Here is a 23,875-nt window from a genome sequence, read left to right as displayed (position 1 = left end):
GACAGGTACCTCACCTCTGGAACATCTTTAATGTGGGAGGAAGGGCCACTATCACCTCTCCTTAATGAGGGTGCAGGCATCTGCACACAAATACATCACGACCACAAGCGACTGTAGATGCGGCTTGACCCAGGCACAACGAAAAGTCTGGCAAACTCTGATAAACCTGATCACATAAGATCTCACTCACTATCAGGAAATGCTGAACCTGTAAGATTCCACCAACCGTTAGGGAAACCTGATCCCCTAGGATCTCAACTTCCGTCAGGTTGAGCTGAACTCATAAGATCTCATCTGTGTTCATAGAAAACTGGTCCTGTATGATCCCACCAACTGTCAGGGAAAGCTACTCCCCTAAGATCTCACCTGCTGTCAGTGAAAGTTAATGCAGTGCGATTCCACCAACTGCCTGGGAAAGCTACTCCCCTAAGATCTCACCTGCTGTCAGTGAAAGTTAATGCAGTGCGATTCCACCAACTGCCTGGGAAAGCTGATTCCCTAGGATCTCAACCAATGTCAGGACGAGCTGAACCTGTAAGATCTCACCCATGTTCAGGAAAACCTAATCGCATAAGATCTCACCTGCTGTCAGGGAGAACTGATCGCCTATGATGTCACCAGGGATTTCCCGCTTCATTCCTCATCTCTCTCTGCCTGAATTAAATTGTCCAATTATCCATTTTGATGGTTGATATGTTCTTTAATATAAAAGTGGCCTGTTGGGAAACATTTACATTTGTCTAGGAGTGAAGCTGTTTTTCTGTTTTCAAACATGCATAGGAATGTTCCTCATCCTGGCTATTTCCTCAGCCCCCCCCACCTGCTCCTCACCCTGGCTGTTTCCCCAGCCCCCCCCACCTGCTCCTCACCCTGGCTGTTTCCTCAGCCCCCCCCACCTGCTCCTCACCCTGGCTGTTTCCTCAGCCCCCCCCCACCTGCTCCTCACCCTGGCTGTTTCCTCAGCCCCCCCCACCTGCTCCTCACCCTGGCTGTTTCCTCAGCCCCCCCCCACCTGCTCCTCACCCTGGCTGTTTCCTCAGCCCCCCCCACCTGCTCCTCATCCTGGCTGTTTCCTCAGCCCCCCCCCACCTGCTCCTCACCCTGGCTGTTTCCTCAGCCCCCCCCCACCTGCTCCTCACCCTGGCTGTTTCCTCAGCCCCCCCCACCTGCTCCTCACCCTGGCTGTTTCCTCAGCCCCCCCACCTGCTCCTCACCCTGGCTGTTTCCTCAGCCCCCCCCACCTGCTCCTCATCCTGGCTGTTTCCTCAGCCCCCCCCACCTGCTCCTCATCCTGGCTGTTTCCTCAGCCCCCCCCACCTGCTCCTCACCCTGGCTGTTTCCTCAGCCCCCCCCACCTGCTCCTCACCCTGGCTGTTTCCTCAGCCCCCCCCACCTGCTCCTCACCCTGGCTGTTTCCTCAGCCCCCCCCACCTGCTCCTCACCCTGGCTGTTTCCTCAGCCCCCCCCACCTGCTCCTCATCCTGGCTGTTTCCTCAGCCCCCCCCACCTGCTCCTCACCCTGGCTGTTTCCTCAGCCCCCCCCACCTGCTCCTCACCCTGGCTGTTTCCTCAGCCCCCCCCACCTGCTCCTCACCCTGGCTGTTTCCTCAGCCCCCCCCACCTGCTCCTCACACTGGCTGTTTCCTCAGCCCCCCCCACCTGCTCCTCACCCTGGCTATTTCCTCAGCCCCCCCCTACCTGCTCCTCACCCTGGCTGTTTCCTCAGCCCCCCCCACACCTACTCCTCACCCTGGCTGTTTCCTCAGCCCCCCCCACCTGCTCCTCACCCTGGCTGTTTCCTCAGCCCCCCCCACCTGCTCCTCACCCTGGCTGTTTCCTCAGCCCCCCCCACCTGCTCCTCACCCTGGCTGTTTCCTCAGCCCCCCCCACCTGCTCCTCACCCTGGCTGTTTCCTCAGCCCCCCCCACCTGCTCCTCACCCTGGCTGTTTCCTCAGCCCCCCCCACCTGCTCCTCACCCTGGCTATTTCCTCAGCCCCCCCCTACCTGCTCCTCACCCTGGCTGTTTCCTCAGCCCCCCCTTATGCCAGATCCATATACTGTTACCCTCTTTGTTAAATAACCTCCATCTTCCTGCTCTTCAAACAAACATCTGTCTCTGGAGAAGAACTCGATACTTTGCTGTCGTTTATTATTCAAAGAAAAAAAATATTTGTGAGTTAGAATGGAGGAGAACAATGGATTCCAATCCTGGAGGAAATCCTAAAACTGCGAGGTAACTATTGGAATATTAAACTGACTGACTGACACACACACTGCCTGGCCAAGAAAGTCAGGTATTTAAAAGCCAACAATAGCATCTTTATTAAAGCTTAGCAACATTATGCAGCGATAAGGTGAAGTCGGCTGAATACCTGAATGTACTGAATAGCCAGGTAATCCCATCAATGGATTTTTTCTTACCTAAAGGAATGGACATATTCCGGGATGATAATGCCAAGGTTCATAGGGATCGGACTGTCAAAGAGTGGTTTAGGGAGCGCAAGGAATCATACCCTAACCCCACTGAAGGTCTGTGATGTGCTGAAGGCTTTATGGAGTGAGTGGCTCAGCTCACCTATCATCAATACAAGATCTCGACGAGGAATGGAAGCAAATCTGAATGAAAAAAAGCGTTGAGGTGCTGCGTAAGCACATGGGAAGGATGCATTAATGAATGTGCAGCACGATCAAAGTTAAAGGCGGCCCGACAAGATATTAAAATGCACTAGTTGTTTTTTTGGCCAGCCAGTGTATTTCCTGACGCGGCTTTAAATGTGACTGCAGTTAGACGCCTCTTCAAAGGCAGATTTTGGCCACCTGTGACATCCTTTTACATCTATGGCTAAAGCTCCTTGCTTTGGTCTTAGATTCTATTCTATTCACTATTCTATCGATGCCATGTCTATAAGAGTCTATGAATGAATGAGTCTATAAAATTTTATGAATACATTTATAACAGAAATCATTATAAATATGGCTATACATATTTATACAAAGGCATGACACATTATATTATGCATTAAAGACGCTCTATGAAGCTCTCTTCCATAATGCATTATAGATACCTTCTTTAATTCTTATACCTACCATTATAACGCATTATGAATGTATCTGTAGTTCATTATATCTTTAATTAGGGAGTCACCAGAAACCAGAAGGTGTGCTGGACGTCCTGCACCTCACTGCTGGAAGCTGCAGATCAGCCTGTTATCTCCGCTCGTGTCTTAAGGAGGTCAGATCTACCGCTTAAGGCATCACTGAGTAATGATAACTGCTAATGGCGCTAACAGATTTTTGCTGTTTGAAGTCGCATTGCCATCGGACTTTATGAACATATATGTGTCCGCTCAGAACCACTGGCCCTGGGGCACACAGACAGAATACTGCTGGAGGGGGGGGCTGGTTACACCCACCTGGGGCACCTCACCTGCTCTGAACCGCCCAGGGGCGGCCCTTAACCGCGGTGGGGTTACACCACCCAGACGGAGGGCCAGCCTCCCCGCCCAAGGCGCGCTCTGCTCACTCCCCTCCCCCCAGCCTCACTGCCATCTTTGCAGCCTGGTCCCCCTGCCCATTCTCCGCAGAAATTCTGTTTTGTTGCCCATGAGTAATGTAGGGGGGGGGTGGTGTGTTGACAGAGCCAGGATTGTGCTCAGCGTCCCAGGCAGGGTGAGGTGGCGTAAGGAGTGACCCCCACTGCCGTCACTCACACACACACACACACAGACACACACACACACGCACACACACGCACACACACAAAGCCCTGACTGTCTGTAGCAGAGCAGCAGATGTTACATGACGACACCGCTAATGTCCTACCCTGGCAGAGACTGTAATGCACTCCCCTGCCACCCTGTCCATAACACTACCCATAATGCACACCAGCCTGTCCAAAGTGCCTCCATCTCCAGGAAACACCATTAACACTCATTCTCCCTTTAATCAAGAAGGGCTAACCTGTCGCCCATCAGACACGAGCCAGAAGAGAGTCTTAGAGCAGAGCGAAAACAGGCGGCATTCAGACAGAAACCGCCGGGCTTCCCGGGGCTCACAGACTAAAGCCTTAGCTTAATCAGCCTTTGGTCTTCTGCAATCATGACTGCGTCACCCTGCAAAGGCAGAAGGGCCTCTGGCTCCCTGATGGTGTTTCTGCGTGAATGCAGAGGTGAGAGAAACACGCAAGAAAACAGAGCAGCTGTCGGATCTGGGAAGAGGCTCCAACGGAGTCCAGCCTCAAACAGACGCAGTCCTGGGCCTGGAGTCAAACAGGACACACACATCTTACTAGCATATTCAGGGTTAGGGTTAAAATAGGTATTTTTATTGCTGATTGTCTTGGGGTCTCAACCATCCCTTCTGTAGGTGTTTTCCAAGTTTATATTAAGTATCTAATGTTTCACATTGGATGGTTAAATACTGTTTTGCATGGTGCTGCAGGCTGTGTAAATCCCTCTGGACGAGGGTTACTGTGAAATAAGCCCATCATAATTACAGCAGCCTTACATGCTTGGCATACAGAGAATCCCTCCCCAGGTCTAACACATCACCCCCATCACCAGCTAGTCAATTCCCCCCACCCAGGCTAGGGAGGAAGTGCTGGGGCTGATCATCATCAAAACCTGAGTGTAGATTACGTGGAAACGCCTTCCAATCGTCTTCAGGCACCATCTCGTCCCCCAGTGCCGAGGTACTGCCACGCAAAGAGGGATCATACGCACAGGGATACACGGACACGGCTGTTGCCATGGTGACTTCACACACACATATGCAAGTAAACAAACAAACAGTTGGCACATTCTGTGTTTAAGGTTAGCTAAAAAGACACAGCCAAGGTTACAGAAGTGTGCACGCACACACAACCCATTCATTTATACAGGAAAAACCCTAATCCCAATCACGACACCCTTAACCCCCACCCAGCCCTGACCTTCACCATAACCAACAAAAACAAAATACGAGAGTTTTTCAATTTTTTTAATTTTTAGTTTTTCAATTGCAGTCACAGATTTTTATAAATTTGAATTTGCCATGTGGTGACCAAAAAATATGCCACATAATGTCAGAGAAAACAGGTTTTTAATCACATTGTGGGGACATTTGGTCTCAACAAGGTAATGTATATCTGACTCCCCCTCCGCACCCACCCACACACACACACCCACCCACACACACAGATTCCTGTATTGCTTGGTTAATGCTGAAGGTCAGGACACATAAACAGCATTTTCATGCGGCTCTCACAATGCACAAAACCCTCACTGATGGAGACAAAGCCACGATTACAGCCCCAACTGCATAAACAGCACCCCCCACCCCCCAAAAAAATGACATACACACTGAAGGAATCACTAGGACCCAAACAAACACGGCCTTCTTCCACACAAGCCCAGTAATGGTCATGCAGGCCTAAACGGAGCTCACTGTGAATGTGAAGTCTATGTCATCTGGAGATTAAACGAAGCTCACTGTGAGTGTAGAGTCTATGTCATCTGGAGATTAAACGAAGCTCACTGTGAGTGTGAAGTCTATGTAATCTGGAGATTAAACGGAGCTCACTGTGAGTGTAGAGTCTATGTCATCTGGAGATTAAACGGAGCTCACTGTGAGTGTAGAGTCTATGTCATCTGGAGATTAAACAGAGCTCACTGTGAATGTAGAGTCTATGTCATCTGGAGATTAAACAGAGCTCACTGTGAATGTAGAGTCTATGTCATCTGGAGATTAAACAGAGCTCACTGTGAATGTAGAGTCTATGTCATCTGGAGATTAAACAGAGCTCACTGTGAATGTAGACTCCTTAAACAATGTTCTTTTTTGATGAAGGTTCCTTGGTCTGCTGTGCTGGAGGGTGACCTTTGCTGCTTAATGGCATGTCGGGGAATCTGTCAGAGCTGAAACATGCAGCGCCGAGAGGTTTCCATGTCCTTAAAATCTACTTGTACTCACTGCCAGGTTCACACTGAGCCAGAGAGTCAGCCACACAAGGTGGGGGACAAGGCCAGGCACAGCGACATCACTCCATTGTCAAGATTCAAAGTTTAATGGCATATGCGCAGTAAACAGTCAGCCACACTATGTTGTATCCCATAATGCTCTCCACTCAGACACACATATAGGGCTTTGTCCCATCCCTGCCACTTGGTCCACAGTTACACACTACCACAACTAGTGTGCGTGTTCACATGCTTAGCACAAGTATTCAGGGGTTTCCCATTCCTCAAATAAGCCAAGTGCAGTGCGCTTGACGTGCACTTCATCCACACATTGGCAGATATCACATGTAAGCGGTCTTTGGCTAAGTATTTAGACCACAATGCACTGCTTCAGTGGCAACTATGTTTACATGGAACACAAGGAAGTCTGCTGGCTTATGAGAGCCTGACAAGACCCTGGAGAAGTTTCAGCGTTAGAACACAAAGCTGCATAACGAATGTTTACATCTCCTAGGCTCCAGCACAGGGGAGCCCCTGCCACAGCCCTCCCCATGACAGAACAGTAGGAGTGCATCACTTGTTTACCTCTTTCCAAAGGTTCCAAGTAATCCCAGTGCACTTGGGCACTTTACATGCACTAATGCACTTTGTATTGCACGTCAAAATGCATATATTGTACAAAATACAATAAGCCAAAGGAATAAGTGACCATTTTGCTGAGGCTGGAATTCAAACCTGTGACACAGGCAGAGACCTGCCCAGCTTGGCCACACAGCTCCCCCTATTTCTCAATTCCTTTCCCCAGTCAGAAAGAGCAGGCCGCCTCAGGCACCAACAGAGGCCAGTTATTTCCCAGAGGAATACCCCCCCCCACACACGCCATTACTCAAACATAGCAGCTATCTATGAAAATATGAGCCTGAGCATGTGCTTGTACCTGGTAGGGGGGGGGACCTCAAGAGTTGCTGACTGGCCAAAATAAAAGAACCACAGCAACGAATCCCATGAGTATCACTGGAAGGAGGGCCTGCAAACTGTCACCTGGCACCTGCTCCTTGCAGCTAACGGCCCTCCTTCCACACCCGGGGCACTGCACCGCTAGGAGACGACGTGCTGTCACCGGTCACCTGTCACCTGCAGCTCATAGCCCTCCTTCCACACCCGGGGCCCTGCACCGCTAGGAGACGACGTGCTGTCACCGGTCACCTGTCACCTGCAGCTCACAGCCCTCCTTCCCCACCCGGGGTCCTGCACCGCTAGGAGACGACGTGCTGTCACCGGTCACCTGTCACCTGCAGCTCACAGCCCTCCTTCCCCACCCGGGGTCCTGCACCGCTAGGAGACGACGTGCTGTCACCGGTCACCTGTCACCTGCAGCTAACGGCCCTCCTTCCCCACCCGGGGCCCTGCACCGCTAGGAGACGACGTGCTGTCACCGGTCACCTGTCACCTGCAGCTCATAGCCCTCCTTCCACACCCGGGGTCCTGCACCGCTAGGAGACGACGTGCTGTCACCGGTCACCTGTCACCTGCAGCTCACAGCCCTCCTTCCACACCCGGGGCCCTGCACCGCTAGGAGACGACGTGCTGTCACCGGTCACCTGTCACCTGCAGCTCACAGCCCTCCTTCCCCACCCGTGGCCCTACACCGCTAGGAGACGACGTGCTGTCACCGGTCACCTGTCACCTGCAGCTCACAGCCCTCCTTCCCCACCCGGGGCCTGCACCGCTAGGAGACGACGTGCTGTCACCGGTCACCTGTCACCTGCAGCTCACAGCCCTCCTTCCCCACCCGGGGCCTGCACCGCTAGGAGACGACGTGCTGTCACCGGTCACCTGTCACCTGCAGCTCACAGCCCTCATTCCCCACCCGGGGCCCTGCGCTTTCACCTCCTTGCACTGCTGCAGGCAGGGTCCCTCGTCTGGTGATTATAAATGCATGGGCCCATGTGGTCGGCCCGACCCCTAACCCTATGCAACCCCAGCAGCGTGTGGCCCAGCTTCCCCCGGACTCTCATCAATACTTCTCTGGCCGAGTACTACTATTTATACCAACGACAACACCCCCAACACCCCACCCCAACATCTGCAAATAGACCCCAGGAGTCTCCTCTCCTCTGCCACCCCCCTCCCCCGCCGCTGACTTTCCACTTCTTACTGCCCACAATAACTGCTGTCAACCTCATGGCAGAACCATCACTAAGTCCCACAGTCCAACAGCATTGACAGGGAAGCTAAGAAAAGGAGCTTAAGCTTAATGAAGGGGGCTGAATAATTCAGGCGATTAGTGAACGTGCTGCCCCCTGTCCCCTGCCCGCAGCCCCCTGCCCCCATTACACCCTGTGCGCCGCCCCCTCCCCGCAATACAGTCTGTCGGATCACTTACTAATCACTGAATTATTGAGGTGGGGGGGGAGCCACAGTATCAGGGCTACACAGCTGCACTAACGGTGTTTCACATTCATGTCACTACAACGTCTCCTTCTATGTCTCAAGAACACTATGGTTTCATACTACAGGACCATTGTATGACTCCAAAGAGGACCATGCATTACATCACAGCCTGGGGGCAAAGAGACAGAAGGAGAGAGGTGGAGAGCAGTGGTGTGACCCTCTGATTTATTTTTATAATGTTAATGCAAGTCAGCAGATGATTAAACCAGCCGCATTTGCGATGTTAAGCGGCACTCATAAATGCTGATAGTGATGCAAGTCTGGTATGTTCCGGAACAGAAAGGCCTCCTTGCCGCTGGTTTATAAAAACACACTGTCAGAAAGGGAGCGTCTTGGCGAGTGTGTGAGCATGTACACACACACACTCGCCCTTCATGGTAAAAACCCTAATCCCAAGATGCCAACCTTGCGCCCCACACCCGGCCTTGCGCCCCACACCCGGCCCCGCCTTGCGCCCCACACCCGGCCCCCACCTTAGCCATAAATACCGAAACAAAAAAACAAGACTTTTGGTCATTATAGTTTTTTTATTGCAGTCAGAGATTTTTATAATATTGAGTTTCCCAAATTGGTGCCCACAAAGTCAAATTAGTCAGGTTTTTATTAATTAAATGTCCCCAAAGCATAATATATACATAACGCGTGCACACACACACACGCACACACACCCCGTCCTTCAGTGATTCCAGCCCTCCGTGGAGCACATGATGCTATAGCCTCACTCCAGCTGTCCGTGCCAGACCCACACTCTCTGAGGCGAGCTGTCTGATGCTGCTTCAGCATCTGAGCTGCTCCAGGGTCAGTTTTTATCTACCTGCTGGTCCAAACTGAAAGCAGCCTTACCAGCGCGCCAGCAGTAAAGAGCCAAAGAGCAAAGCAGCTGCTCACCAGAGATGTCTGCAGGTTACCTACCGGCACAGACCATATCTGCTGGCACCCATTGCTAAATCACTGGCCGAGTGTCACCGCATGAGTGCCGGGGGACGGCTAACATGCTGCTTAGCCGATTAGCCGGTCCACACGGCAGAATGCCCACCTACCACAAGGTTTACTCGCATGGCCAGCTCGGAGGCGGAGATGCAGAAGGCCAGGTCTGGGCCACAGGTAGCAGGTCGGTAGGTGGAACGCCGGGGGGCGGGGGGGGGGGGGGGGGGGCAATGGGGGGGACCCCTTCTTGTCAGGGGGCAACAGTGTGAAGAAGCCTAATTTATTATGCTGTAGGGGACATTTGGTCTCCACAACGTAATGCAAGCATAATCCAAACACACACACACACACACACACACACACACACACCTGCCAAACCCCCCTCCAGTCTCTATTCCACGGAAGATCCTGCCTGCAGGCTCCTGAAATATCCAGGGATTAAATCTCTGTTATACTTCAGACATATGCATGACGGTGGTGTTCTGGCAAAACATGTAAAAATACTGTCACCTTGCCAACTGTCAAAATTAAGGGAAAGAAGTGGCTGTAACTCTGCAGTGGAGGAGAATCACTGCAAATACGAGGCTCGAGAAGATCTCACCTCATTTGGGAGTAGATTCTTCAATAATCAGAACATCTTCCTGTCTTTTACAGATCTTACAAAACTTTGCATATCTGTGTGTCTCTTCTGAAGTTATTTTGTGATCATACATACAGTTCTAGAAAAATTAACAAACCACAGCACACACAATTTATGACTATGTATGTGTCTATGTACAATACACATTTTTTCAGTAAACTCCAGCCTGGCACTTCTCTGTTTCTCGTTAATGAAGAGCTTCTTCCTGGCTTTATGGGACTTCAGTCCTGCTTCTAGGAGCCTGATACAAACTGTCCTAGCAGTGCACTTCACATCTGCACTTAATGTTTCCCATCGCATTTGAAGGTCACTTGATGTCATCTTACGATTCATGAGAAGCTGTCAGATAGGTTAACGGTCATCTGCTATTAGTGCATCGCTTCCACCCTCTACCTGACTGGTTCTTGGTCATTCCCAGTGTCTCCTGCTTCACCTTGTTCTTGTCAATCGCTGTCTTAGAAATTTTAATCTTACACCTGCCGTGTTTCCTTCAGCCAGTAGAACCAAGATGAAACCAGGATTTAAAGGATTTGCAGATTTTCTAAAAAATAATACAGAGTGATTTTTTCTAGAGCTGCAGTCCTTTCTGGATATAGATACTGCAGTTGCACAGAAGGCCTCTGTCTGTGTTTAAAAGCATCCTTTGGGCAAATAACCACACACATACATGGAGAAGCGTGACACATGCAGACTCCCAGGTCAGCAGACAACCTGAGGTAGCTGGGGGGGGGGGGTTCTTCAACGGTAAGGAAAGCAGAAAACAGGAATTGCTAAGTAACAGGGTAAGAGAGAAAGAGAAAAGCAAATAAACGGAAATGCGATACATTGGGAAAGATCACACATGACGTTAGAGAAGATCTGACAGAACTTAGACAACATCCTTCTGTGGAGAACATCTAGTATTACTCAGCATATTGTCTGAAAAAATTCTGGACACAGAGACAGACAGAGAGGGAAGCAGAGTGACAAACAGAGGGGTCATTACCCCACAGAGGAGCGCGGGTGGGGGGCAGACACCCACGGCCCTCACCCCGCGCCGGCGGGGACGAGCAGGCAGACCGCGCACCGACTGGCCGATGGCCAGCAAGCTGGAAGCAGCACGGCCCTTCTGTCGCGGCCTGGATCTCCGGCGGTGGCGGTGAGCCAAGCCGGGCTCTCGAGCTGCCAAAGGCACCGCGGTGTGTCAGTCACGACGACGGGCGACGCTGCTGAGTGGCCATTTACAGACTGCGGCCGTGACGGTCCCCACGGTGACAGCCTCCGGCACATGTCCCATAATGCAATGCCACAGTCCAAGACGTTATGGCCGTAAGTGAGAGAGACAATATGCGTAATCAGAAGACCCATTAGGGCAATAACATTAATGGTCACTACCAGTGCCAGGCAGGGAGGAGACACAGCTAATGGATAAAGAATAAATTATATAAAATCCAACCCCCCCCCCCGACCTGCGAGCTTCACCAGAAAAACCAGGGGGGCAGGAGACCACAGTGGTCACAAGCACTCAAGCAGGCAAGTGGTGGTTGATGCAACTTCCTGCCTAATCCCCATAGTCACATGTTCGCTGGGGGCGTGGGTCCGAGGGACCGGACTCCATCGGCAGTATCAGCTAACCAACAAACAGCTCTGAATGCAAAGCCGCATCATTACGCTAATTAATCATTAACGAGCTGCCGTCCATCGTGACTGGCAGCAAATCAGGCACCTCCCCCGCCCTAATTTCTTGCCCTTCAGTATGTCTGTGGGAGGGGGGTGTGGCACTGGCAGAAGCATAGCCTCAGGACATGAAAGCACTTAACGGTCCCACTGCTCTATAAACTACAAAGACAAATACACTCATGAACCACTGCTGATGATTAACCACTTATGCACAGTGAAACCTCAAATCTTATCATTTGAAACAACTGTATGTCTCTGAAACCAAAGCAGAAGAAACACCCACAAAGAGTAGCAGAGAATTTCAAGTCCCTAACTCTGCGTGACACCGGAAAACCACATGTGGCTTTGATGATGTCAGCTGGCCCACAGGGGGCTCCACCGAGCTCAGAAACTGCTCGCCGGGGTCACACTTCATCACATACTACGAAACACATCGAAATGTGAGATTTAACAAACCAGCACAGTTTGCAAACAGCTTAAATACAAGAAATATCCAAAATAGAGTCACCACTGGTTGATGTGACTCTCATTGGAAGAAGGAGGTAAAGACCTCAGCCAGGATTTATCCTACCTACATCTTTAAAAAACACTCCTTAACACTTCCTGGATCAATCGGCAAAATGGCAGACTATCAGGGTATACCACAGAGGTGGATTTGAACATCGCTTTGAGTGAAAGTACTGAATCTAAAATGATTGTGTCGATCAGGCCTAGAGTTTGCAGGGGTCCCAGGGACGGGGAGGTGCAGAGCTCTGAGTAAGCTCAGAGTAAGCTCAGAGTAAGCTCAGCCCCCCAGCTGCACCTCGTCTCTCACAAACACCTTCCCAGCTGAAGCGCTGCAGTTCGATGGCAGAATACGGGATGTAGTAAAGCTTTTAAAGCTAAACATTCCCAGAGTCATTCGGCCAGAGGCTGAATCGATTTTACCATAAATGCTGTGGGTGGGTGGGGGGGGGGGGGGGGGGACGGCTCACAGATCATTCGGAAAGCCTGAGTTATGTGCCTTCAGTGTCCATCTGACTGATTTCTGAATCCTAAAAATCCACTTCACATTAGCAGCTTCCCCAATAGGTCACTGAGGATTTTAATACAGAACATAAAATCCAGAAAAAAGTTTAAAAAAAAAGAACATAAAATTATTTGCAGACAACACAAATACACGATGTGAAAACCACACACTGTCTTGTTATGGTAAAACCTCTGACGCAGTGATACAGTCAGCAGACTTAAACTTGATTTACAATCTCCATTCCACTAGCTAGCTATTGCAATATAACGTTCCATAACATTGCCTTGTGAGCTGTATGAATTAACAAGAGAAAAGCAGAGAGCCCATCAGACTAATGCGGGTGGATGGAAGGCAGGCCTAGCTTGCTAGCTGGGTGGGCGCCACGTCGCCTCCCGCCTCTAAACCCGCCTCCGCCATGCGCTGTTGGAGTTGGCGAGTTCACCCTGTTCCGTGTGGGTTTCCTCCCACGGTCCAGGCATGTGGTCAGTGTAACAGGCGTCTCGAATTCACCCAAAGCAAGTGTTCATGCTTCAGGGCTGACAACTCTCCCGCATCTGGTGTGAAACTCAGGCACTCAGACTTAAAAATCTTATGGCAAATCCATATTATTCCATTACGAACCGAAAATTAGCTACATCAAAAGTGTTGGGGTAGTTTGCAAACCCTACAGACTATTTACAAGATAATACAACTGCTACATATATGTGAATGAGTGTGCAGGCGTGTGCAGACTTGTCTAGAACTGAAAGTCTCACTTCAACCAGCTAACCAAAGTTGGCAATCCTGCTTTGTGGCCTGCGATGGGCTGGCATCCAATCAGGGTGCACCTCAGCCATGCGCTACATGCTGCCTGGCATAGGCTCCACCCCCCCAAAGATGGATGATCCTGATCCTCAGCGAGATCATAACATTACTACACTCTCATACAGAGCCACTTGTGCAGCTCATATAAACTAAACCAATTCCAATTCTCATTGTTTCATCCTATATTTGCCATAGTTACCAGCAGATCCATTTCAGCATCATTAATTTCTCAACCAGTGACTCTCCCCCCACTGCTGACTACACTGAATCCATTGTCACAGCATATCTTTAATTTTTGTAAGCTATATTTAACCATTACGGTATCAACACATTTCAAAGCAGTTTCATCATCGAGTGACGCGTCAGTTAGCAGGCAGAATAAGGATTAATGACTGTTAGCTCATGACCTGTGCTTCATCACACAAGAAAAAATAACGATTTGTACAGATTTACCGAGCCAATATGCAGCAGTTTCATCTGCGCAAACTGTGAAAGATGTAAACCTCCATGTCTGAGGAGAAATTAAATTGACCAATAACCTTGGAAAATATAAACATAAAGCTCGGTCTTTTCTCCTTTGGAAAGAGGCAAGTGCTGTATCACAGCAAAGCAGTTAAGCACGACTTCGTGGACCAAAGAAAACAAACATCACTGCAACATGATTGTGTGGGATGAAGGAACCAGCCAGCTCCAGTTCCAAAGAAGAAGGGTCGTGGTGGGGGGGGTGGTGGAGGGGGGTGGGAGTTGTGCCAATCCCAGAGGCAGGGAACAACCCAGGGTGGGGCGCCAACCCATCACAGGGCACACTCACACACCATGTACTCACATGCACACCTATGGACCATTTAGTAACTGCAGTTAAGCTCAGCATAGTTGGAAGCAGAGAAGCCAGAGGAAGCTCCATGCAGAGAACATGCAAACTCCAAGTTTAAGCTTGGAATTTAAGCAAATGAACAGTAAGACAATAAAACACAACACAGATTTCTTATCTTACTGCTACTGATGCCTTGTTCCCTAATTTATCCTCAGGGGCACCTCAGCCATTCCATGTATTTGCTACATTTCACCACCACCTCACTTAATGAACTTAATTCTTTACTTATCTCGAGGAGGTATTGATTAGCGAGGCATGATATGCTGGGAGCAAGAAAAGCACGGCTGTGCAGCATGATCTCTGCAAGGCTGGGGTGAGTGGAAGAGGGGTTTGGAAATGGCAAACTGATAAAATGGAAGAACTGTTACACTGACAGACAAAAGCATAGTTTCGCAGCAACATTTGAACCATTGTCTTCAACTGCCTAAGATTCTTGCTCAGTCGGAATTCCACGCTCAGCCAGCAGCCTCAGGCTAAAGTATCAAGTTACCCTAACCCTAACCTAACCCTAACCCTCCAAACACACAGCAAGTCTCAGCCCAGAACCCTGCTGCTAACCCTATGAGTGACAAACAGTCTGTTCAGCATCAATAAGAACATCTATTTCTCAAAATTAATAAACCGTTGTATGAGCTGTCGAAATCCCATCTAAAGTGTCTCCCGAATCATTGTATAAATTATTAAATAAATCATGTAATTAAGGTACTTCATCAATAGCACTGACGTGAAACAGTCTATATTTAGACTTCGCAGCTTCATGCTACTTGGGAACCAGAATTCAATTTACTGCCCAAAATCTCTCTGGCAAACCCTCACCAAAGGACCCTTGTGGACTAAGTGCCACACAAATCATAGAAGCCAGTTTCCCAGCAGGCACTTTGCTTGTAGGATGTGAATTACGCGACAGTCGCACTGAACAATCGCAAACGAACGGGGGCAGTGCTTTGATGGCTATGCAAACACACTTTAGAAATAATCTCAAGGGTCAGGTGCCTACGACATGCAAACACTGACGCAGAGCTGTGGTTAAACCTTCAGTTTCATTCAACAGCTTTTGAGTAGCAGTGGCAGCCAAATCTGTGCTATTGATTTTCTCTTAATCTAGAATATTTACCAGTGATGTAATCAAGTCCTTGGGTGGCGTATCCTTTTGGGAGCAGTTATCCTGACTAAATTCCATCCATAGCCCCCTCAGAAGAGCAGTGGGGGTCGCTAGCACCATGGGGGACCCCACCCACCTGACTGCGAGGCTCCTCGCCTCAGATGACTAATCAAGCAAAGCCCACAGCCACACAATAGGACACATGTTGCTTGAACCAATACATTTGGGATGTTGGTCTCAACACTGATGCAACTCAAAGGCTTGTTTGTCTTTCCTTCAACGTTTTCTCCCATGACGCTTCACACCACCTTGCTTTCTCTTACTGACTGATTTACTGGTTGGATAATAATTCGTTCATCCCAGCGAATCTTCAGCATGCCTTCAAGATGGAGCCGAGGTCTGAAACACTCAGGCTTGGACATGTTTTCCAACAATTTGTGACAATTAGCAAGTACCAATTAGCATCATTATCACAAACGGCAACGGTTAAAGACTGGGGGGAAACTATGCAGATTTGGAATCTTAATGCTTACAGTTGTATATAGACAGGATATTGCACAGTCCAAACAGTTTTATTTCGATATGAAACATCTGCTGTACAACTAAGTTATGTACAGCAAGACAAATACTGAACAGGTGTGGCAAAGGTAACCGTTAAACACAAGGACTGAATTCAGTATCACAGTCGTTCTGAGATAAAAGCCAGGATAAATTTGGTAAATAGTGCTAATGATTTACAAATCTGTACGGGAAAAATACTGTGAGGGCAATACTGAGAAGAAAACAGCCAGGGGGTAAGTAAAGGCAAAAGCTAAAAACTGAATTATTGTTTAAAAAAATCACGTTTGAGTTTCCGTAATACTAACCATCAGTGACAGAAGTAATAATGGCCCTTTCATAAATGAGTACATTGTTTAGAAGACTAAGAGATTTTTCCATTTCAAGTTGTTTTTACGGAAAAGAGATGCTTGTGACATTTATGTTCTACATTTCCGCCAAAACAGTCATGTGATGACTGTGCCGGACTGGGGGGGGGGGGGGGGGGGGGTAGACACACTGTGGGATAAACAAGAAATGAAAAAGATCCAGCCAGTAGGGTTGTTTCAAAAGAGGTGAAGGAGCGCGCACACACACACACACACACACACACACACACACACACACACACACACACACACACACACACAGTCACACACAGGGGGACACAGTGCCTCACCATGGAGCTTAAAGCTCGGGCACGCTGAGTCACACGCACACACACACACACAGACACACTCGTATGCACGCATTCCAGGCATGGGTAACCTTATGGGGACTGTTCATTTATTTCTATGGGAAAAATGCTAACGCTAACTATGACAACCATAACCCCCACCCAGCCCTAATCATAACCATAAGTAACCAAGCAAAATACAAGAGCTTTTGCATTTTTAGTGTTTTCATTGCAGTCACCGACTTTTATAAAACAAAGTTTTCCCTTATGGGGACCAGGAAACCTTATATTCATCATGTTATGGGGACATCGTGTCCCCATAAGGATAGGTATACCTGCTCTCTCACACACACACACACACACACACACACACACACACTAAAACACACGCGATAAGTGCTGGGGTGCGATGGCAGGCAGGTGGCGGCTCTGGCTGGCGATCTGACATGAGTAACAGGTGGCTCTCGCAGTGGGGGCGGGGCTGAGGCTGGTGCCATCCATGGTGGGCGGGGGGGTCTGGAATTGACTGAAAGGCAGCAGCTGCATCTCTCTCACACACAAACACAGACACGCGAAGACACACACAGGTTTGTAATTATGTCTTTGTGGGGACTCTGCATTCATTTCTATGGGGAAACCTCTAATCCCAACAAACAACCCTAACCCCCCCCAGCCCGAACCCCCCCCCCAGCCCTAACCTTAACCATTAACCATATGCAACTAAACAAAATACGAGACTTTTGGCATTTTTCGTTTTTTGATTGCAGTCACAGATCTTTGTGGGGACCTGAAAAATTGTCAGGATTTGATCACATTCTGGGGACATTTGGTTCACACACACAGACGACTCCTCTAAAAAGTGCCATTTCGATCTGAAGGAGGTGTCGCATTTTTATTTAATTCTTCTATCACTTTTACACATTTTTTACTAAGGGCAGTCAGCACAGGTTCCTGGGAGCAGAGTCGGCACCCGGTGGTTTAACACACGCCCCATGTCCTCCGAGGTGCCAAACACCAGGGGGTCTGCAAGCACTTCCTTCACACTCACAGCATTAGCATCACGCCTGGCAGTTCACAGCCTCTCCTGTAGGAGGTGCACATCAGAAATAAATGATCCTAGGGTTCAAGCCATGAGTCATTGAAGCCGTGTGTATTTTTTTTTCTTTTTTAATGGCAACCAGCTATATTTCATTCCGAACCCCTTGGCATTCGTGCAGCAACACCACAAGCCACCAGTTACTGTGTCACTCAGTATAAAGTGACCAATGAGATGCAGCCCAGCACTGCATTGGTTGACAGCATTAATCTCACCCACGCAAAGTCCGGAAGTTTCTCTGCTCTCATCACAGACTCCTGGGTCTGAATGTGCCAGTTCCCCTACGGCAAGGCCGGAATCTGCACTGGGATTACTGGGCAGCATGGAGGCCGGATCTTGGAGGCGAGTGGCACGAGGGGATTACGGACAGAGAGCAATGCTGCAGTGATTATTGTTTAAGAGTGATGGCCATGTGGGGGCCATATGGGGGCCCGTCAGTCAGATACGCCACCAGGCTATTAGGAGCTGGATGGGCCCCCCCAGTGGTGAAGCCTGATTACAGCACCAGGGGCTACTCTGCCACCCCCATCTCTGCACCTGTTATTTCCCCCTCACTCCTATCCCCATTACAGCCTCTCCCATCTTCTGACTTCACCTCCAGACAACCCATGGGGTAGGGGTTCAGCCCCTTGCATTCATATTCCACCTGCCTTATTAATACCCCTGGTTCTGCTCCTGTCTACCCCCCCCTACCCACCTACCCTCCAGCAGTTGGAAGATCAGTGCAAATTCACTGCTGAACCCCCCCCCCCCCCCCCCCCACAATGTTCATGTAAATATCATCTGGCCTTCCTCAAGTGTTGTAACTCCTCGAAGTCAGAAGGGTACTCAATAATTTACCCCCTCCCCACGTGCACCTTCCAGGGACAGCCTACCCCCCCACACGAATGGCCAGGCGGCCCAGCTGTTAGCCCCAGGGAGCCCGACAGTCTATCTGGGGTCAGTCACATCTTGGGTTTACAAGCCATATTTTCCACCTAGAAGATCCAGCTCGCCTTGCGTAATGATTCGGTGTCACAGGGAGAATCACAAGGTCAAAGTGTCCGAAACTGACAAGCTCAAACTCGGTTGATCCCAGCGAGGGGACAGGTCCTGCAGGCCCACGACAGGACAGGCCAGCTCACTCAGGACCCGCAGGCAAATAACAGGGCAGGCCTGCTCATTCAGGACCCACAGGCACATAACAGGACAGGCCAGCTCACTCAGGACCCGTAGGCACATAACAGGGCAGGCCAGCTCACTCAGGACCCGCAGGCACATAACAGGGCAGGCCAGCTCACTCAGGACCCGCAGGCACATAACAGGGCAGGCCTGCTCACTCAGGACCCGCTGGAGAGACGCTCATTTGCATGGTGTCACATTTGAATATTCTACAGGCACTAACAAATACCCAAGTAAAACGCTCATGTTATTACTGGGCGACTCTCTGCTGGTTTTCTAACCGAAATGTGACAGTGGGAAGGAGGGAACACTGAGTCATACAAAGCAGAAGGTTTTATGCTTTAAAACATCAATATTTATCAGGTAGAACGGGCAGTACATGCAGCTGAAGGCATGGTTTATGTAATTAGATAGCTACAGGTGACTATTCAACATCACATTCAAAGCATTTGTAGCACATATGATATTTTCATATTTTTCCTGTACTGTACATTCAAGTAAACCCAGGCCTTATGTTACATCACATCTATGTTGTAAGTTATTCAACGTTATAAATTCCCACCAAACAGACATGCTATAAACTGCCCTGGACTGACCTGCGGTTGTCTCGGCAACACCGACGGAAAGTGATACAGCTGAACATCCCCGACTGTCACCGTTCAGGGTGTGAAATGTGCTCCGAAATGCCCCAAACGGCAGATCTGCAGCCTCACTGTACCAAGTTCAGGGGGTCCCTGCTAGGAAGTTAAATGTAAACTTTATACGAAATGGAACATGACTGCTTTTCTGCCGGCTGGTCCCTGCAGGAGCGTGCTGTCCTCACTGGACATCAGTAGGCTGAAATGTCCATTCTCCTGTAGGCAGGGCCAGATAAAACAGCCCTGTGCAATAAAACGACTCCAACTTGGTCTCTATTCAGCCATTACATCACCTCTGGGACTGTTCAAACTAATCCTTCATTTTAATCACCGTGACCTTTTGAGGTGGGTTATGCTGCCAGTGGTATGGAAGAGCGATGGATGTATCCATTTAATTATTAACATTTTCTTTTTTAATTAAAAAAAGACTTTTAATCTTCATAATTTGGTTGCTAAATGAGACACGGAGCGAATTATGTAAGCTGGCGTAAGGTCCAGCTAACCAGCCGGCTCCGTCGACCTCTTTAACTACCCGTGGACGACTAGTAAATCAGCAGGCTGTCCTCCTGAAATGAAGTTAGACGCAGACGGCAGCGATCCCGGGACGCGGAGCCGCTCAGACCCTCCTCTCCAGGCATAATCACAACGCATCACGGCGCCAGTATTTACGCCCTAAACTTCTCAGTGGAGGAACGACAATATGTCGGACGCAAACTCAGTTAAGCTATTTTGGACCTTATTCTGCAAACGCCCATCAAGGCTTCAAGAAGAAAGAATAAATTATGAAACGTCTCACTTGTGCGTCGGCCCTTAATTCAAATTTATAGCCGAATAGGTCCTTGCATTTTAAGGTGTGTCTGTTGGAGCTGCAGGCGATTAATCGGGGTCAGAGAAGAGGGATGACTCACAAACGAATGAAGGAAGAGCTCCTGCGGATTTGACTGGGGACTGACTGTTCAGTGGATGCTGTAGTTGGCATGTATCAGCAGCAGGACATGCAAGGATCCTCTCTGGGGACTGAAGCTCTACATTTAACATCATCATTCTAAAGAACCATAATCAGAATACTTTTATTATCCAGAAATTAATTATTCGTAGTTAAGACATCACAGTACAACACTACACAAAGTACAAAAATGCACAATGCTGCAACAATTTCTATATAAAAATAAGTAAACGTACGACGATGGTAATAAATAAGTGGGTGAGCATGAAAATAAGTACAGTACTGTGGTGAAAATATACAAATGTGTAATTATTGCACTAATGACAACATCTCTAGAGACCAAGCTGTCAAACTGTCGATGACATCACCCCGACAGTCCGTACACAGAGGACAGGTGGCGTAGCCACAGTCACCCTGTGTAGTCATAACAAGTGGGACCTCGACTGTGCAAAGACAAAGGAGGTGATTATGGACGGAGACAGCAGGTCCCACACGCTGCACAGGAAGCTGAAGCAGGGTGTGAACATCGCCAACAACCGGCAGAAGCGCCTTAGTCCGGAACCTGTGTGAATCCAGGGTAAGGAGGCATGCTGGGAGATGTAAAGCTCTGGTTCCTTCACAGACACCTGTTACAACTCCCCTCTGGACAGGGTTAGGGCTGGAGCTTAAGGGCTCAGGCCACTCAAACAGAATGTGTAACTGCTATCGATCTGCACGCTCCTGGACACTAATGACTTATTGCTGTACACATGGCCTTCCATTATAATGTACTGTACTGTACTCACTGTACTCTGCATGGTAGGCATTTTCAATGTATCCAGCTGACCAAAACAAATCCCCTCGGGGGGGGGGGGGGGGATTCCTTCTCCTTGTCTTATTCCTGTTTCCGAAACCGGAAGAAATGCAAAAAAATATGAGCGATGTGCGATTTCCAGGTTTACATAGAGGCAACGAGTCAGACCCACGCCCTACTCATGCCAGGACACCCCCCATTCCTCTACTTCTGTCTAATTCACTTCTTCACATCAGGAAATTAACTACTGTCATTATCGTTTTCTGTCTAATAGTATTTCCCATGACTCAAAAAGCCCCCAAATTGCTTGTCATGTTGTCCTAATGGTACCCTCTCACAATCACCGCCGCCGGATGAACACGCCTCACTATCAAAAATGGCGAGATGGAGCCGAAGGCCAAAGGCCGCTAATGGTTTGTGTTCTTCCTGATAATTAGCCACCTAACTGCTGAACTACGCTGTCCATACTTTTTAATACAAGCTCATTTTTTACACTATGTTACATGATATTTATCGAACACTTTTATCCAAAGTGACATACAATTGATACAATGGGCTCAAACAACAAGCAGTAGGGGGGTATAAAACTGGGAGATGGCTCTGCTAGCTCTGGGATCTGAACCAGTGACCTTCCGATCACAAGTAGCGCATCACATGCAGAATACACACCGTCCCCAGAATACACCCTGTCCCCAGAATACACACCGTCCCCAGAATACACACCGTCCCCAGAATACACACCGTCCCCAGAATACACACTGCCCTCAGAATACACACTGCCCTCAGAATACACACTGCCCCCAATTTCTGGTTTCAATGCTTCTTTCGCAAAATTTGGAAGAAGTTATTTCTGGACATGATGTGTGTAACGCATGCTTCCAGGAATGGAATTTACCAGGGTAAATCATAATTATAATCTAAACATTTCATTTAAAAAGAATAATAATAATAATTAAAACCATAAAAGAATTATGATTAAAAGATTTTTTTTTTTGTTGTTATTCGCCAGTTTAGTTGAATTTTTAATGGAATTTAGTATGGATTGTTAAATGTGAATTCAGTATTGCCTAAGTGAGAATAAAATCTGCTTAAAAAAGTGTGGTCACGAAAGCCAGGGGCAGCGGGTGGGGGGCAGCGGGTGGTAGAAACAGGCGACACTTTCTGTGGTTTCCATGGTCCAGTTATACTGCAGTTCTGATAACAAACAGTAACATTCTGTCTGGGGACCATTTTGCACACAGTGCAATGGTCTGAGCAATATAGTTGTATTGTAGCACAATTCAAAACTTGTTTAATAACAATATTAAATTGTTTCTTGTGTACTTCATTTGATTAACTAACTTTGCGTAATAGCAATCAATCATACAAATGTGTCTGGTGTAAATATTCTTAAATAAGAGAGACACGCTTCCCACATGAGAAGGTTGATGTAGCAGCACGGTGCCTCAGAGGGCTTCGTAGGCACCAACAGAACAGCTTACAATACTCATCATTGTTTAGCTCCTTGTTAACTTGGTTCAAGAGAAAATATAATGATTAAAGTGATGAAAAGCATTGATATTAAAACCATGCAATCACACTAGAAATGAAATGCATTTACACACATTCAGAAATTAGCCCCTGGGATGAATTAAGTTTATCTTGTCTATCTAATGTGATAAGGTGTAAATAGCAAATCCTATAAAATTCCCACCCATCCTCCCAGCGCAGGTTATCCAGTGTAGGGAGTCCAGTCTGTCTTGTATTCAGGTTCATGCTCTCTTATGGTTGCAGGCTGACCTCTGACCCCTGGGTCTCAGCTCCCTAGTACAGCTCTCATTTCCATCTACAAGCCAAAAGAGCTTCTATTTCCCATGCATTTTGCTGACCCCATTCCCCAACAGGATGTTCCATCTCCTCACTTTCCCCACAGGCAGACATCAGGTATTATAAAGCCTCTTAATCACGTCCAGATCAGCAGAGAGAGGGATCAGAAGCGACCCGGCCACAGTCAGCCCAGCTAGCGTGGACATGCCATGTGACTGGAGCCTGACCCAACAGCCTCCCTCATTCCCATCAGATAAACTGTGGAGAAAATACCCAGAATGCTCCCTGCAATAATCAGACGGTTGAGCCCAAGAGCCCCGTTATGCCGAGATCCTGCAGCCTCAGGAGAACCAGGTCCGCCGCAGCAAATCACCGCAGGTGCTCAGGTGGCCCGGCACTGGTCAAGGTGCTACACCGATACGCGCGGACCTGCTGCACCAAAAGAGAGAGCCGCAGGTTGTCATGACAACTGTCGGCAACTCTACATGCGTGGCCCTGTCCCTGTGAGGAAAAAAATGAAGATGCTTTCCATCACTGGGGGCATGCAGGCGATGCCATCTGAGTCTTCCAGGAACACGACCCCCACTGTGGAGGCCCAGGCCCCCCCCACATCACGCCAGGAGGCAGCACAGCCTCCCTCCCACCCACCAAAGCGTACCAGGCGGACGTCTGCATGAGCTCAGATTTAAAAATAAAAATAGTGCCTGGCTGAGAGCTTCCAGATGCTGCTCCTGTGGCTGCGTATGTGTGTTCGAGAAGACCTCACTGTCCACACTGACGTAATCCCCACAGCACACACTTAGAAATCACCCACAC

At 48.8% G+C, this 23,875-nt stretch overlaps 1 protein-coding gene across 1 annotated transcript in view; it reads right to left on the bottom strand.

The window, feature by feature from the left end:
* The window catches only part of abca2 (ATP-binding cassette, sub-family A (ABC1), member 2), a 67,605-nt gene that overhangs the window by 40,453 nt on the left and 3,277 nt on the right, over positions 1–23,875 (bottom strand).

This window comes from Brienomyrus brachyistius, chromosome 2, assembly GCF_023856365.1.
Source record: "Brienomyrus brachyistius isolate T26 chromosome 2, BBRACH_0.4, whole genome shotgun sequence".
NCBI classification, from domain to species: domain Eukaryota; kingdom Metazoa; phylum Chordata; class Actinopteri; order Osteoglossiformes; family Mormyridae; genus Brienomyrus; species Brienomyrus brachyistius.
This window is presented reverse-complemented; position numbering and strand designations above follow the sequence as displayed.